General features: G+C 42.9%; 1 long non-coding RNA gene across 1 annotated transcript in view; it reads left to right on the forward strand.

Annotated features, from left to right (window-relative positions):
- The window catches only part of LOC123569758 (uncharacterized), a 65,200-nt gene extending 50,348 nt beyond the window's left edge, over positions 1-14,852 (forward strand). Inside the window, exons 2-3 of the long non-coding RNA XR_006693550.2 lie at positions 10,369-10,563; positions 14,722-14,852. This is a non-coding gene — a long non-coding RNA (uncharacterized lncRNA). The remainder of the gene's footprint in view (positions 1-10,368; positions 10,564-14,721) is intronic.
- The last annotated feature ends 3,727 nt before the right edge of the window (positions 14,853-18,579 follow it).

Below are 18,579 nucleotides of genomic sequence, written 5' to 3' on the forward strand. Positions count from 1 at the left end.
GAGGAGTTGGGGGTTGAAAGATAGAGTTTGCATATACCCATATGAAATGCACACACATAATCACATGCCGGAAATCACCACAATCACTCTTAGAGCTATGCAGTGTGACCTTGACAGGTACAGGCCCTGCCGGCACAGGAGCTTACAGATTGATGGGGTAGAAAAACATTAAAAACTACACAAATGGCCAGATGGATACAAATATGATAAGAGCCATGAAGGAAAGCATTTAGTTGAAAGCACTGCAATACAAGTGAGTCTAATATATGTCAAGTACAACACAAAGCATCTTCTTTGCACGGGCCTTACTACTTTCTAGCACACTCTTGCAGCGCTCTTAGGCAGGCAGAAATGCTGTAAGACACAGTGAGGTGAAAGTTAGGAGAAAGTAGTGATAGGATATTTTTCCTCTTAATGTAAATTGTGAAGGAAAAAATTCCTCTACAAAAATTCCCGTAGTGTAAACTCCACATTTTCAAAAGTCCTTAGATACATGGCAAGTTTCCATGGGGCACAGATTGAACTCTCTCATGTAGAAGAATAACCTACTTGTTTTCAGAAGAAAGGCGGGAAAAGTGCCTGAAACCACACCCACTAATGATATCAACAGTTTCCAGAAGGAAGGCTCGCCCATAAGAATGGTGCCAGCTTGGCTGGACAGAGAAAGCATGATGGTGGCCCCACCCATGATGTCAGCCCTGGGCCCTGACCGTACAGAACCTTCACACTGGGTTTTTTAAGGACCAGTTGCAATCTTGTCTCCTCCCTCCCCACAGCCCAATCTCAAATGCTAACTTTGACCTTCCTTCCTGCCCCTGCTGTGTCGGTTGGCATGCCTCAGCACTGTAGCAAAAGAAAGCTGGATTTTTTCCAGGAATAGCTTCAGTCTTGCTCAGATGAAAGGCAGGATGCCAGGGTGAAGCGATTTTGTTATTAATCAGCCTTGATTTGCAGGAGATGACACAGTTGCCAGGTCTGTGCTTTAAGTATCCTTTCAGCAGTGTTGATAGTCAAATATTATTCAGCTAGGTTCTAAGCAGGCACTTTAAATCATGCTAAAGGCTGTGCCATTTCAGTGCTAGAGACAGGAACTGAAAACGAGTAATATGCTATTGGGAAACTGCGGTGAACTCTGTCATTTTGAACCCTGAGCACCTGTTTGTGCTTATAAAGCTGCGAGTTCATGTTGAGGGAGCATGGAGATATTGGAGTATAGCAGGACCGAGTCTGTCCAACTTGACTTCAAGGGCATTTAAGTGAAAATTTGCTTTAGACAGTCGATGCTGAGGAGAGAAGAGACTCTGGAAATCTATAATCTAATTCCTTGGGGAACATTTCTAGTTTAATAAGTGGTAGAATAGAATACATTGCCCATCTTAGACAATCACCTGCAAAAAATGTCCTGACCAAAATCCTGCTAGGCCATTCAAGTACTCCTAGCGTTCAATGTCGGCTCAGTGAGTGCACACTTTGACTTTTTTAATGGTGCACCATTTTTCTGGACCCATGATAAGAGTCAAGCCTACCCTTTTATAAATTGATTTTGTTTTGTTTTCTAATGAAAAGTTTTAAACAATCTATATAAATGGCATATTGTCTAAATTGTAAAGTGTCGAGATGACATTTCATTTGTTTTTTGTTCCATTGAGAAATGGAAAGTTTAAGGGCTTCAGTGTCAAATGGATCAAGATTCAGACTCCAGTTTGGATACTTATGAGCTGTGCAATTCTGAGCAGTTTGCATAACCTCTTAAAATTTCAGGTTTCAACCAGGTGTAGTGGCTCATGCCTGTAATCCCAGCACTTTGGGAGGCTGAGGCGGGTGGATCACAAGGTCAAGACATTGAGACCATCCTGGCCAACATGGTGAAACCCATCTCTACTAAAAATGCAAACATTAGCCGGGCGTGGTGACAGGCTCCTGTAGTCCCAGCTACTCCGGAGGCTGAGGAAGGAGAATCACTTGAACCAGAGAGGCGGAGGTTGCAGTGAGCCAAGATTGCGCCACTTCATACCAGCCTGGCAACAGAGTGAGACGCCTTCTCAAAAACAAAACAAAGCAAAAACTTCAGTTTTCCTCATTTGTAAAATGGAATCATTATAACAATACCTTGCACAATCTAAAAACTTTTCAGTCACATATGCTAGAGGCCTAGCCCAGGGTATCTAAGGTGCTCCATAAATGGTGGAGAGCTGCAGAAGTAGTGGGAATAGAAGCAGCAAGAATGTTATGAACAGTATGTTGTCTTTCTGAAAGAGACTGCTCTTGACAAAAAGAATCATATCATACACTTCTATGGAATCTCTCAGCATTTCTAGCATGGGGTGCAGGCAACAATCAGTGCTAGTTGAAATGTGCTGACATGAATGAGTTGGGCATCAATACATTTTCCTAGCTAGGATAATGGAGCAGAGAGGCAAGGTCACCAACTATTTTCAAGAAAGAGGCATGTCAACACACAGAGTGCTTCACTAGAAACATAGAAATAAGAACTTCCTCTGTCACAAAAGGTGTGAGATACTTGAGAGTGAAGAGGGGAGCAGCTGGGGGTAGAAGGTGGGGAAGGAAATGATGCAGAACCATTACAACATGGGCCAAAGAACAAGTTAGAGGGAAAGAAAAGAAGGGAACTCATATTTGCTGAGCATGATATGTCAGCACTTTATACAAAATCCTCACTCTACCCTGAAATTTAAGTCCTTTTAGCCTCAGAGAGCTTAAATAAACCAGCCCAAGGTCCCACAGTCCATAAACGGTAGAACTAAAAATTGTACTTAGGGCTCTCTGCCTTCAAATGCAGGTTCACTCACAGCTCCATGCTGCCACCCTGCCATATCAGAGTGCTCAGGATTTGTATGCCATACCAATTTCTCCTCCAGCTGCCTCCCTTTCCTTACCCTTCATATAGATGACGCATAATTTATCGTTCGAACCAAGCCACTTTGGAGACTGGAAGAGGGAGCTGTTTCTCCAGGACAACAGGCCAAACTAGCACTATCTTGGGCAACACTGGACAGTTAGTCACTCCACTCAAAAGAGTTGTCTACACTCTGAACTTCCTCAGCCCTCAAAAGCACTAATAACTCTATGCTTATGCTATTCACTCTAAATGCTCTGGATAAGGTCACCAAGGACCTCCATGTCCCTAAATCACAAAGATGTTTCTAGTCCTTTTTTATTTGACATATTAGACTATTCCTTTCTTCTTCTTCTTCTTCTTCTTCTTCTTCTTCTTCTTCTTCTTCTTCTTCTTCTTCTTCTTCTTCTTCTTCTTCTTCTTCTTCTTCTTCTTCCTCTTCTTCCTCTTCTTCCTCTTCCTCTTCCTCTTCCTTTTCCTCTTCTTCTTCTTCTTCACCGAGTCTCACTCTGTCACCCAGGCTGGTGTGCAGTGGCATGATCTCTGCTAATTGCAACCTTCGCCTCCCAGGTTCAAGCGATTCTACTGCCTCAGTTTCCAGAGTAGCTGGGACTACAGGTGTGCGCCACCATGCTCAGCTAATTTTTTTGTACTTTTAGTAGAGACAGGGTTTCATCACGTTGGCCAGGCTGGTGTTGAACTTCTGAGCTCAAGTGATCCACCTGCCTTGGCCTCCCAAAGTGCTGGGATTACAGGTGTGAGCCACCACCCTGTGCTGACTTGTTAGACTATTCTGATGACTTCTTTTGTTTGCTACTCTGCATCTCCTTGGTTTTTGGGATACAGTAGCACACTAGTTATCCTTCAAAACTATTTATAGTTTTTCTAACACGTGATCTTCTACTCAACTTTTAAGTACTAGAGCCCCTTAAGGCTTGCCCAGAGACCCTCTTTATTTAAAAAAAAAAAAAAGTACTTCTTTCTGTATGCTCTCATTAGGGAAGGTCATCTCTCCTGATGGCTTCACATAAGGTCTTTAAATTAATTACCATAAAATTTACATTCCCACTCCAGATCTTGGATCTGAGCCCCAGGCCAGTGGTTTACTCAACATCGCTGCTTGGATGCTTCACAGGAATATCAATTTCACTAAGCCTGTAAAACTCATCTCCTCCTCCCATCCCCAGCAACTCCATTTTCTCCTAATGACCACTAGCACGGTAAGCGGTTCTACCCTCCACCCAAGGGTGTAGGTCAGAAATGTGAGAAACACGCTCATCCATCTAAACCCAAGGAATGGACTTAGACATATAGAGAATAGCAGAGACTTTTAATGACAGTCTTACAAGATCGGGTGTCTGATGGGCAGGCACACCCAGTACAGCTACCACAAGCAATTTATCCCCTAGTGCACAAGTCTCTTCCCCTGTTCCTCATAGACTGAGTACTATGGGGTTACAATCTTCCTGGACATTGCCTGTTGGTCATTGGGTTGGGGCTTTTAGGTGTTTTTTGGGGGTTTGTCTTACTGCATTTTGTTGCAGCCCATAATGCGTTGCAATGATGGTCAGCTCTGGGACTTTACAAGTACTTGACTTATGACCCAGGTAGTCAGGCAAGCTGATAAGAATAAATAAAGCAGCTATTTTGCAGGCTAGTACACTTTCATTCTAGACTAAACTTGTTGGTTTGCATGAGGGTAACTAAGGGGGCCATGACAAACAGGCACTGGCTATTAAAGCAGGGGCCTAGTGTATCCTGTTTTTCCATAGTTTGCAGGCCCAAGCCTATTTAAAGTACTTTATCTTGAAAATGGACCACCATAGACGTTATTTCCTACAATAATGTAGGAAACAAATGCCTCTTCCTCACCTACCATATACAATTGATCATCAAACAGTGTTATGTGTACTTCTAAATGTCCATCTCTCTTTTCTTCTGCCAGCATCCTAGTCCAAGCCAACATCATTTCCACCCCAATTATTATAACAGCCTCGAAACTCTCTCTTCACTTTTACTCTTGCCACTCCCTAATTGTCACGTGCCACATCTTTCCTCTCTTGCTTAAGATCAATGTTCTTTCCCCCTCTCTCTTCATCCCTATTAGTCTATTAGTTCCTCTTTCCATTTTTCTTCTTGCTTTAGAAGCTTAACATGTTCTTTTTCTTCATACTGGGTGACTCATATATCCTCTAGGTCTGAGATTGGATGTCCTGTACTCAGAGAAGCTTTTGAGACCCCCTAAAGTAGTTTGAGTTTTCCTGTCTGTCATAGCTCCCTATAATCTTCTTTCGAGGCATTAAAATTGTTGTCCCAATGTTGCTTTGTAGCACAACATGATTTCATTAGATATTGACATTATTTGAATATAATCATTCTATAGCGTCACTTAAAGCCATCATTAACATCCAGTGGCCAGGATGGACCACAGGTCCATGAGCTTGTAATTTTGCTGGTTCACTCGTTTTGAACTTAATGGTCACACAAAAGTTTGCAGTGGGGAAGTTTGATGAGCCTGATGGGGCCAAAGCAAGAGACAGATTCTGTGAAAGGCCCCATAGATTTTAACCTTAAGCTGTTGATCTGGTCAGGTGAAACAGAGGTAGACAGGTTGCTGGTAAGGTGATAAACAAATTAGAAAAAGCATGCTCTGTACTGAGTAAAGTCAAGAGATCTGTGAACGGCAATGTCTTGTACAATAATGGGTGAGGAAGTGTATGAAATGACAAAGGTGTCTACAGATCCCAAATCTTTGTGACACACACCTACATGATCCCACACCATGTGTAATGATAGCATTAAATATAAAAGGTGGCAATGTGCCTATATAAGATTCAACTTTAAAGTCACAGGACAGGCTTTATGCACAGTTTACGGAGTTTTGTCTTAATACTACCGTTATTCTTTATTTAATTGTTGACATTTGAATTAAGTGTTAGTTTTCACAGCATAATTCATCTAATCACTTACATTTTATATTCTTGATACTTCTAAGTACTTTAAAATCTCATTTGTGGGCAATTAAGATACACTTTTATATTTCTAAATTACATATTCTATTAAAAAGCACTTTCATTTAAATGTAGTGTTATGCCATAAAATATTCTATCTGTGTGTCAGGTTTATAGCTATCAAAAATTGCTATGGTGTATAAATTGAGCTTTATACTTGAATATCCAGTAGTATTAGAGGGTTTCTGCCAAAACTATGCTGACATTCTCTCTTAGAGAGTCTTTAGCGCTGGAGGTGGGAGTGAGACCGAAGTGAATGCTTCCAGTGGTAGAGCTGCACTTCTTAGCAGATGGAGAAAAGTAGGGTTGGCCTGGTAAAAGGTAATATGAAGATGGGTTTCAGGAGGAGGTGCTCGCAGGTGATCATGGCAGATGCAGTGTGGGGATAATTCCCTGAGTTGTATCTACACAAAACTAGGTGCCCCGTGAAGGGGAAAGAACTATTAGTTGCTTTATCAGTTTCAAACCTAACTAAACAGACAACCAACCTAGTAAATAAGGCAAAGAGATCTTGGAGAAAACGGAAACCCTTCTCCAAAGAGTTAAAGAAACCAATGACTAACAGAAATTCTTGAGTTTGCAGGATAGCAGTTAAAAAAGAAACAACTTGCTGAAACACTGAAACTCCCTCTGCTTCTGAGGTAAAAGAACTGGCTGGAATCGCTTGGAACCAATATGGCCGAATGGAGTCTGTGCAGAACCAGCTTGCTGATGTCACAATTTGAATTTCCACCACATATGTTATCCTAATTCTCCCTGAATTTGCACACGTGACCCATGAGATAGCATGAAGAGATGACTGTGTGTGACCAAGGGCCTTCCAGACCTCCCTTCCCTTCCACCAATCACCTATTAATGTCAGAATCCACACCCTGAAACTTTCCACTGAAAATACTGCTTTGAAGCCAGCATGGAGAGACAGATTTGAGCTTGACACTCCTGTCTTCTTGCGAGTCAACTTGCAATATAAAGCTTTTCTTTTCTCAAAAATCCTCTGCCATAGCATTGGCTTCCAGCACATCGGGCAGTGAATTCCTTTTGCTCAATAACAAAACTACAATTCCTTTTCTAATGGCTCTGCTGGAAATAACTGTAGCAGCCATTTTGTTCTCCTTTTCTTAGACTGCATATTTAAAAACTAGAGGCTGGGCATGGTGGCTCACGCCTGTAATCCCAGCACTTTGGAAGGCTGAGGAGAGTGGATCACTTGAGGTCGAAAGTTCGAGACTAGCTTGACAAACATGGAGAAACCCTGTCTCTACTAAAAATACAAAATTAGCCAGGTGTGGTGGCACACGCCTATAATCCCAGCTACTCCAGAGGCTGAGGCAGGAGAATCACTTGAACCCAGGAGGGGAAGGTTGCAGTGAGCCGAGATAGCACCATTGCACTCCAACCTGGGCAACAAGAGTGAAACTGTCTCAAAAATAAATTAAATTAAATTAAATTAAATTAAAGTAAAGTAAAGTAAACTAAAAACTAGAACCTAAGGGTATGGAATTATTTTGGCTCTTGCCTGATACCACAGAGAAATGATTTTCAGGAGATGCTCAATAACAACTAAAACACGCAATGAAATGAACTGATGTTATTTATATTGGCAAAGAGAAAGCTGAGAGATAATTTCATCACAATTAAAATGATAATAATGACACATGTAATAAATAACATGTAACTATTTTATCAAACAAGCTAGATTTAAGAGGGTACAAAAGCACTGTTATTCTTTATCACCATTCTCTGTTGAAGAGCTCTTTTGCTACCCCTAAATGAAACCTTAGGGAATTACCATAGTTCTTCTAGTCCAGGCCAGTCTCATGTCATAATCACCACATTACAGACTCTCCCCTAAAGTACGTTTTCCCATCCTCCAGCTCATGTTGGCATAGGTTACTTATTCTCCTTTTTCTTTCACCACCTCTCCAGGACTGGCAGAGGCAGGGGAGTGTTAGGTAGATAAGGCATAAAATGATCTAGCTTGGCTTCCATGGGGCTCAGAACACACTGCCCCAAAAGACATACTGAGTATTTAAAGCTGAAGGAATTTGAGAAAACAACAGAAATAAGAAAGTCACTCTGAGCTTTCCCTACCCTACTTCCCTGAGGCAGATCATAAAACCTAGGAAGGATTTTCAGACCTTTCCCTGAAGTAGGTTATAAGACCCTTATGTGAGAGGTGTCCTCACTATACCTGGGGAGAAAGGAACATCCTATGATCTGAAGACAGAGGGAAACGGGGAGGAATCTGCAGACACAAGTCTTGCTAAGTTTACCGTTTATTACCCTTCACTCACACCTTTTTGCCCTATCATATTTCTACATGACTCTGTACTCATCCAACTTAGCATAAAAACACTTAATTGTTTTTATGACCTTTTTCTTTAGGCCTTCATTTCTTTATGAAGGCTCTGGTGTCATGTAAAACTTATATTAAATAAATTTGTATGTTTTTCTCCTGTTAATCTGTCTTTTGTTTATAAGAGCATCAGTCATGAACCTAAGATGGAAGAGAAAGATATTTTTTCTCCCCTTTAGCTGATATGGCTGTGATCTGGTATTGGTGTTTTCTGAATGTGGCAGTGTCCAAATTCTAATTATTTGTGGGCTGCTTGGGGGTTCTCTGGAGACCGTCTCCCCAACGATGGGAGATCGTTCCTCTATATTCCCCCCCTCTGGCTGGCTTCTGATACTTTTTACCCTCAATCACCTGCTTCCTCTGCTAGGCCTTCTCATCCCTTTTAGAAGGTGATCTTGGGCATAGACCCTTTCAAAAAGACCCAAGACTGGTTCTGTCCCATAGGTTTACCATCAGCTATAGAGAAAAACAAAGCATCTTTCCTTGCTTCATGAAACTCTGGAGTGGTCTATTCCTTTACACAGCTATGGCACTTTCCCTCTCCACTAGGCCAGGGGAGCCTCACATCCTTGACTCTTGAGGCCTGCATCAGATATCTGTTCTGCTTTCCTCAAATTCTAGGGAATAAATGTCAAGCTCTCTGAGTGGCTGTCTTGAAACCACATTCCCTCAGCTTCAGGTAGAAGGAAGCGTACTTCATCGTTTTGAGAGGTGACACCAGCTGGACTTCCTGGGTCAAGTGCAGACTTGGAGAACTTTTTTGTCTTACGAGAGGATTGTAAAACACATCAATCAGCACTCTGTAGCTAGGATTGTAAAATGCACCAATCAGTGCTCTGTAGCTAGAAAGGGGATTATAAAATGTATCCATCAGCGCTCTGTAAAACGCACCAATCAGCACTCTGTAAAATGCACCAATCAGCAGGATCCCAAAAGTAGCCAGTCGCAGGGAGGATTGAAAAAAGGGCATTCTGACAGGACAGAAACAGAACATTGGAGGGGATAAATAAGGGAATAAAAGCTGGCCACCCCAGCCAGCAGTGGCAACCCGCTTGGGTTCTGTTCCATGCTGTGGAAGCTTTGTCCTTTTGCTCTTCACAACAAACCTTGCTACTCCTCACTCTTTGGGTCTGTGCCATCTTTAAGAGCTGTAACACTCACTGTGAAGATCTGCAGCTCCGTTCTTGCAGTCAGCGAGACCACGAACCCACTGGCAGGAACCAACTCTGGACACACCTTCATTGGGCATGCTAATATACTCAGCCTACAAAGCACACTGACAACGCCCTCTCAAACAGTCCTCACTACCTGTGAATTCGAGGCTCATTGTACTGGAATGAGTGATGGACTAATGCTGACTAAATCTATCTTGTAATATTTAACATGTGTCCAACAAATCATGTAGGTTTACTGACACCTACTGTTTTGTTCTCAATTTTTGAGGCCTTTGTTGATACTCTAAGATAGCAGAAGAATTGGTTTAACAACCTGTTAATGCAAGTTGACCCAAGGCCATGCCTCCCTTATATTCTATATAGCAGCAGATTCTAAATTATCTCTGAAAGACCATGGTTATTCAATCGAACACTAATCTAGGTACTGCTTCAAAGGCATGTTGCTGATGTAATTAAGGTTACTAATCAGCTGACCTTAAAATAGGGATATTATCCTCCATTATCCAGGTATGACCATTGTAATCACCTAAACCCTTAAAGGCAGTGAGAAAAGCAAAAATCATCTGGTGACCATCGAACAGGCCCCAGAGACAAAAACTTCTTACCCGAGCAATTTAGAAGTGAGCGAAGACTACCTGGTGACCATCAAACAGGACACCTGGAGGCAAAACTCCTTATCTGGAAATTTAGAAGTAATCAAACTTCACTCGTATCTAAAGTCAGCATCTGATTCCAGGCCTCTTTCAACTTTTATATGTAGCTAAATTTCTATGTATCTCTGGAATGCCATGCTGAAACTAACTTTACAACCCTAAGCTCCTGCCTTAGGTCCGTAAGTGCTCCTAAGGAAAATCCACCATGGGGCGCTCAGTCCTCTCGCTGAGGCATCCCACTGCACCCTATTGCAACATTCTTCCTAATGCACTTTCCTTTTTCAAACCTATACTGTTGTTGGTAAATTCCTTTTAGTAACCTGTGCGTCGACCACTTCCCGGTGCCAGGTCTCTGACACCTCACCCCGGAAGCAGAAGAAAAAGGTGGAATAGTCAGTCAAGGAGATGCAGCAGAAGAGGAAAGCAATACAGGAAGTTGAAAGAGAGAGTCAAAGAGATTGGAAGCATCAAATCTCCAGAGAGATAATCCAAACCTCTTTCCTGCAACCAGGTGAGACTCAGTTCTGCCAGCAACCTGAATGGGCCTGGAAACAGACTCTGCCCCAGAGCTTTTGAATTAAAAGCCTAACTTGCTGACACTTTGGTTTTCTCCTTGTGTAACTCAAAGCAAAGAAAACAACCAAGTAAATGTGGATTTCTAACCCCACAACTGAGAGATAATAATTGTGTGTTTTTCAGCTGCTGAAGTTGTGATCATTTGTTCTATCAGCAATAGGAAACAGATGCACCTCAATGTTGCTGGCCATGTGCTTTCAGGATCTCTGACCCTCTTCCTCCTCCTTAGCTTATGAAGGTCCAGAGACAAGTGTGAGACTTATTTTATTGGCTCTGCTTGGGAGGAGTGAAGAGGGGACATTGAAACCCACAGTTGCGTGCAGCAGTGACAGTACCTTGTCTGTAGTTCTTCAACTTAAAAATAACTCACTGATGCAGTGGCTTATGCCTGTAGTCCCAGCAATTTGGGAGGCTGAGACAGGCGGATCACTTGAGGTCAGGAGTTTGAGACCAGCCTGGCCATCATGGTGAAACCCTATCTCTACTAAAAATACAAAAATTAGCCAGGCGTGGTGGCAGGCACCTGTAATCCCAGCTACTCGGAGACTGACTCAGGAGAATTGCTGGAACCCGGGAGACAGAGGTTGCAGTGAGCCGAGAATGTGCCACTGCACTCCAGCCTGGGTGACAGAGTGACACTCTGCCTCAAAATAAATAAATAAATAAATAAATAAATAAATAAATAAATAAATACAACTCTCCGCAGCCTCTTGAGTTCTTAAGACAAAACAACAACAAAACGAACAAACAAAAAAACTTGTGTGCTCAAAATTTTCTCTTTTCCTGTTCATTTTGCTTACTGAGGACTGTGGCCTCCCTCATGCCCTCTATCTGATGAATCTCTGTATTTTTGTATTCGGGGGCAAGCAAAGGATGAAAAGGACTTTCTTTGCTGGAAATTTCACTGATGGACTCAGGATTTTAAAGAAGAAAAGAACTAGGATTTATGGAAAGGTCAACGGATTGTGGAAAGTCTTCCCAGAAAAGAAGTTTACCTGAGAAATGATTTCTTGCCTCAACTGTTGTGTATACAGTGCTATATCATCTGAAACCCTTAAACCAAGCACTAGTTGTATTCTAGGCAGAAATAACCATTTGAATATGAGAGCCACAGGATGTGGCTTTTTTGGAGATACCACAGCAGGCCTATGTGCCTTGTGAGTCCTGTGCTTCTGCGATGGACCTAAGAAAAATAAAGACAGGCTCCATTTGAGTTTCCATGCTCTATAAGCCTTGGTCCCCTCTGATGGGACCAGTTTCTACCTTCTCCTTGGTGCAGGCTGTTTTGGCTTGATCAGACATCAATGAATATTTGATGAAAAGCCAATTTGGCTAGGAGAGGACAGCCTTTTCAAAGCTTTCTCATGCATCGCTTTGTGCTAATTAGCAACCCTAGGGTTGGCTCTGACCTCCAATCCAGTAAGACACTTGAGAGTGCAGAAATAGATTAGGAAGCAATTTAAAAGTTGCCAGGAAACTAAAACTCAATTCTTAAACACAAAATGTAGGCATTTCAAAATAAAATATGTGAGGATAATCTTGCTGCTAATTTCCTGCTAACAATGTAAAGTGATACTTAACTAAAACACATGGGAACTGGGCAAATGCTCTTGGCAGTTTGCACCTGAAAGCCTACTTTCTATGGTGACACTGAAAAATGTGTGAACCTGGACTGTCTGTAGCTTCTGTATCTTAATTAACACTCCTGCAGTTTAAGCACAAAGACAATAACAGAAAACTTTGCAAAATGATTAACTGCAAATACTAAGTAGAAAAATGTCCAGTGGATAAGGTTGGCAAATAAAAGTCAGAAATAGGAGTAGAAGGAACAATCATGACATTTTGATTCATCTTCCACTGTATGATTCAATGGTTGTAATTTGGCCACCCATGTCGTGAAGTCTCCACAAGGAGCTTTTATAGAAAATGAAGATAGAAACAATGAAGTCATCCTGCCCTGCCTGCTTGCCTTTATTGTTTAAGATTGCTCCCCGAAGTGTATTATTGAATGCCCTGTCCAGCAAAATAGCTTCTGATTCAAACTATGGGATTATTACCACATTCTCTGGAAAGTTCTTTGCACAATAGTAGCCTTTACTATTTGGAATCCATTTTTGAAGGTCAGCCAAATTTTCTTATTGTTCATCTGAATTCAAGAGTTTGGCTATAATTTTACTGACCACCCTCGGACAAGGGCATCTTTTTTCTTTTTTCTTTTTTTTTTTTTTGAGATGGAGTCTCGCTCTGTCACCCAGGCTGGAGTGCAGTGGTGTGATCTTGGCTCACTGCAACCTCTGCCTCCCGGCTTCAAGCAAGTCCCCTGCCTCAGCCTTCTGGGTAGCTGGGACTACAGGCATGCGCCCACCATGCCCGGCTAAGTTTTGTATTTTTAGTAGAGATGGGGTTTCACCATATTGGTCAAGCTGGTCTTGAACTCCTGACCTCTTGATCCATCCGCCTTGGCCTCCCAAAGTGCTGGGATTACAGGCATGAGCCACCACGCCCAGCCTCTCTTTTTCATATATGTGGATAATACTTCAAGTTTCATCCAGCACTTGAAAGAGTGTAGATCCCAAAGACAGAGTGCTTGCGTGAATATCTCTAGACAAATGGATGGAGGAATAGATGAGTTATTCTCTACTCTGCGCCTTTGATTTCTCAAACTTTCTGAAGGTCTTTGGTAGGCACAGGTTTTCGGGGGCGGGGGTGGTAAAGGAGTTGAAGAAAGGTATCTCCAGCCTGTCCCTTGTTCTTTAGCATAGAACCTGTGGGGAGTCATGGCGTGGAGAAATGAGAGTGTATTCATTTGAACTACGGATGTTGTAACAAAGTACCCCAACTGAATGACTCACAAAACAGACATGTGTTGTCTCTTAGCTTTGGAGGCTTCCAGAAATCAAGGTGTTGGCCAGGTTGTGTCCTTCTGAGGCCTGTTAGAACTACTCCAGGCCTTTCCCCCAGTTTCTAGGGGATTGCTGGCAATCTTCTGGCGTTCTTTGGCTTGCAAAGATTACTGCTATCTCTGCTTTCACCTTCATGTGTGTGTGTTGGGGGGTGTTCTCCCTGTCTGCATGTCTGTGCTCTGATTTCCCCTTCATAAGAGTACCTGCCATACCAGGTTAGGAGCCCCGCATACTCCAGGATAATCTCATCTTGGTTTCACTAATTACATCTGCAACAACCTTGTTTCCAAATAAGGGCACATTTTGATGTGGATTAGAACCCTAATACATTAATTTGGAGAGGCCATATAATTCAACTCATAACAGATAGGAAGCATTCCTGATACCTCCTTCTTCCCTGCTCTCTCAGGTCTGGTCACCAACACAGCCTATTTTACCTCTGAATCACTTTCGGAATCTACCGTGTTTCTCCCTCTATGCCATCACTTCAGTAGTCCAGACTATCATGATATCTTGTCTTAATTACTTCAATAGCCTCCTAATTGGTCTTCCTGTTTCCAATTTTACCATATTCCAATCTCTCCTCCACACTACATAAAAACAGATGTGTGAGGCTTGTGTGGGTCCTCCCAGCTTCATCAGCTTCATTTCCTGTCTTACTCCTTCTCTTCAGCTAGGCACACAGGCTGTTCTCTCACTTTCTCCAATAAACTAAATTCAAAGCCACCCCAGGGCCCTCGTGTGTGCTGCTTCCCTCTTGGAAGGCTCCTCTCTTCTTCCTAAGTTGGATAACTCCTTCTCCCCCTTTTGACTTTGGCTTAGATGTCACTTCCTCAGGGAAACCATTCTGGCATCCCACAACACATTGAATTGCCATTATTTAATTTCATGGCACATGGTTAGCCATCTTTTTTAGTACTTATCAAAAACTTAATTAATTTCCTAGTGTTGTTTTAGTTAATGCTGTAGTTTGGATATTTGACCCTTCAAACCTCAGGTTGAAATGTAATCCTCAATGTTGGAGGTGAGGCCTAATGGGAAGTTTTTGTGTCATGAGGTCCGATCCCTCATGAATGGCTTCGTGCCATCTTTAAGGTAATGAGTGAGTTTCTGCTCTATTAATTCCTGTGAGAGCTTGTTATTAAAAAGAGCCTGCCTTCTTCTTGTCCCTCTGTTTCCTCTCTCACCAGGTGATCTCTGCACTCACTTCCCACCTTAAGTGGAGGCAGCCTGAGGCCCTCACCAGATGCAGATACTGGCTCTATGCTTCTTGTACAGCCTGCAGAACCATGAGACAAATAAACCTCTTTTCATTGCAAATTACCCAGTCTCAGGTATTGCTTTATAGAAACACATGCAGACTAAGACAATCTCATTAAACTGGTTAGTTGGAGATAAAGTAAAATCAGTGGCTGGACTAGCTTAGCATGTGTGCTGATTGGATTGTTCTGTAATTGATCACATGTGTAAATCCAAATCTCTTAGTGGACTTATGTTTTTTAATATAGCCTGACAGCATTTCCAAGTTAGTTAATTCACACAATTATTCAACATATGTTTATCAATCCCCTGCTTTGTGAAAGCACTGTCCTGGGCATTGAAGACAAAACAGTGATTAGGGATAGACCCCTGCCCTCATGAAGCTTACATTCTAGTGGGTATGATAGACAAACAATAAATGGGTATAGAATAGAATCAGGTAGAGATAAATACTGTGAGATATATTTTTGAAAAGCAAGGGACGAGGACAAGGGGGACAGGGAGTGTTATCTTAGACAGTGGTGGTCAGAAAGGGACTCTGAAGAGGTGAGATCTGAATTGGATTCTAAATCCAACCAAGAACATCTAGAGGGAAGAGGAACTGGACAAAGAAAATGAGATGGGAGTGCTTGAAGGCAGCAAGGACCCAAAGTGGCTGAGCGGGAGACAGAAGAGTGTTAGGAGATGGGATGGAGGCTGAGGGCCAAGTAACTCAGGCCCCTGTGGTACAAGTTAAAGCTGGATTTTATTCTAACTGTGGTGAGAAGCCCATGGAAGTATTGAGAAGGGCTTGGTGTATTTCTAGGCTATGTTGGCTGCCCTGTAGCAAAGAGACTGACAGGGAGCAAGTGTGGAAACCAGCCAGCTAGTTAAACGATTTTACAGGTCAAATATGAGGGGTGAGAGTGGCTGTCCATCTTTTTGCAGGCTAACAAATCAGAAGTCCCAGGGCTGACCCTTCTCTGCAATTTGTTCTGCATACTGCTGGTCACCCAAGTTTTACCCACAAATGCCACCAGCCACCTAGGCTGAAATGGCTCCTCTCCAGCTTCTAGCGTTCCTAGGTGGCTCAGCCCAGTAACTCACTCAGGACACCCCATCCCCTTCCCCTGTAGGTGTTCCCGCCCCACATAGTCTCCACATCGACAGTGAACTCAGCCTCCACCCACTCATCAGTGTGTGTAGAGTCCCAGGCAAGGCCCTAGGATGCTTGAGACTTGCAATGGCTCAGCTCAACCAGGAAGAAGAAAGCTGGAGAACCCGTTATATTGCGAGCTCTCCGTGGGAAGAGAAGGGGGAAAGGGAGAGATAGAGATGTTGCTTTATTTCACTCTGTAAACTCAGCCTCCAGCAGAGTAATGACTCCATAAATGTTTGCTTAGTGGGTAAAACAAGAAATGATGAACCTGTGCAGGGTCCAAACAAGCCATATAGAAAATTTGGGGCTTCATTGTGAAACAGGGTGGTTTAGAGAAGAAGGAGGATATGTGAACGAACGGTACTGCTCTCGCACACTGACATCACCAAGGCACGTATGTTTTGATGATTATGGATCTGATCTTTCACAATCAACAGACTTTCTGTCACCTCAGACTTTATAAACAATGAGAATAAGCTAACATGTAACTGGAAGCTCTTCGTGAGAACTGAAAGAGACAACTGGAGCTGTGATGACAGAGTGGAGCGAGTTGGTTGGGAGGGGAGAAGCTCACTCAGCCTCCCTCACTCCCCTGGCTTTCCAGGCAGAAGCTTCTTCCACCCTGCGGCAGAGGTTATTGCTAAGAGTCCTACAACTTGCCCCTGACTGGTTCCTAGAGAAACTTCTTCCTGCAGATTCAGGTGCAGAGTGAGCCGTGGCCTCTCAGTTCTCTGCATGTGCACTCAGGGTGCCTGGGGCATTCTTCAGAAAAGATGGGACCTTGGAAAGTCACTGATTCTTGCTGAGGTGCTACTTCCTCATCTATGTAGAGGAGAAAATGTAATATCTTTTCTTTATCCCTCACAGTTCATGGCTGAGGTCCATATAACAAAATACAGATTAGCAAGAGAAAAGCCTAACACATTTATTTAATGCAAGTTTTAAGTGACATAGGCACCTTCAGTAATGAAGACGTGAAGACCCAGGGAAAAGTGTGTAGTTTTATGGACAGTCATGCAGAAGTATGACTGGAGACAAAAGGATATGATCAAATGGTAATAAGCAGGGGGTACTTGGCAAGGCCTGCTTATTCATATTCCTCTTGGCCTGTCTGTGTGACATTCCTTCCCTCCAGCTATAGGACAAGACACCTGTCACATGAGAATCTTCAGGGGAGGAGGGTGGGAGTAGGTCAAAGAGTAACCTTCCTAGGTTTTATGACCCACTTCGGGGGAGAGAGGGACAAGAGGAATTTCAGTTTCTACGTCCCACTGTAGTGGAGAAGGGGTAGGAGAAGGTCGGAAAGACCGTCCTGCTTCTGAGGTTTTCTCGGTTTCCTTCACCGTGCTTCACTCAGTATGTCAAAGTGCCACATTTTGGGGTGGCAAGTTTTTGCACCTCATCTTCTGTAATGGGGCCTTTCCTCCACATTTATTTACTTTGCAGGATGATGAACATAGTCAGCGGAGGTGATGTGAACCGTCGTTACTGTGCTGCTTAGCAAGAGGAAGTGGGGTAGAAGGTGGAAGGAGCTTCAGGAGGATTCCAGGCAGGAAGCATATGGGATTAGATGAGCTGAGTGGAGCAGGGAAGTCCTCCAGGACAGGGGAGGTGCTACCACCTGCAACCTCCAGTCAGAAAGGCACAGTACAGAATGGATTAGTTCCAGATTTTTCTACTTGTAATTTTTTTTAACGAGTACAAAGCATTGCATTCCTGTAAAACTTTAATTTTGTTTAAAGAACAAACGGTGCCTACATTCCAGATACTGGTTCGTTCTTCCAGGAGAACACTTGAAACAGATCTTTTCATGAACAAGTGTGTTTGTGGTCACTGCCCCTGTTGGCAAGGCTGTTGAATTAAAAACCCTTAATTTTTTTTTTTTTTTTTATTTGGACTCTGTATGTTTACTGAATTACAGAAAGGTACATTCAGAACTTTTGTCTTCTTTCCCAGGGGGTTTCTCAGGAGTCGGCAGCTGCATGAATACACACACAGTTCAGTTAACTGCCATTGGGGATTAATGGTGTGTGCTACGCGTGCATTTTTAATCTTGCAAAAAAAAAGCATTAAGTGCAACTACAGAGGATTATGATGAGCCACACACCTGCAGGGAACATGGTGACCTGATGACAAAAATGAGCATGTCTGCTCTGTTGCACCACCACAGGCCGGTGGCCTCCACGGGAGGAGAGCGTTTCAAAGATGCCGATGGGAGAGAGTCCGTTGTTATCATTTCACATAAAGGACAGTGGTAACTGAACATTAGGAAAGAAAAATTGCTGCTCCATCGTTCCTTTATGCAGAAATGAACAATTTATGACAAATGTAACCAGCCTCACTGCCAGCCTTCTCAGCAGTGCCAAGTGATATGAAACAGCAGCAGCAGCAGCCCACAGCATACATTTGAATACACATGGTCCTGTGGCTCACCACATGTTTTGCACTCACTTTCTTCAAAACACCTTCTCCTTAAACCCCCACCACTTCATCCTTGGGTACTTAATGCCTTTAGCTTAAGCTAAAGCTTCCTGGAGGCAGTGACCACATCACATCCACCTGCATATCCAACATGTAGCACAGGTTTGCCCCACGACCGGCGCACATTTGGAGGAGCAAGTACTCATTAAATGCTCCATTGAGTAAGAGG

The sequence above is a fragment of the Macaca fascicularis genome, chromosome 17 (assembly GCF_037993035.2).
Source record: "Macaca fascicularis isolate 582-1 chromosome 17, T2T-MFA8v1.1".
In the NCBI taxonomy this organism is placed as follows: domain Eukaryota; kingdom Metazoa; phylum Chordata; class Mammalia; order Primates; family Cercopithecidae; genus Macaca; species Macaca fascicularis.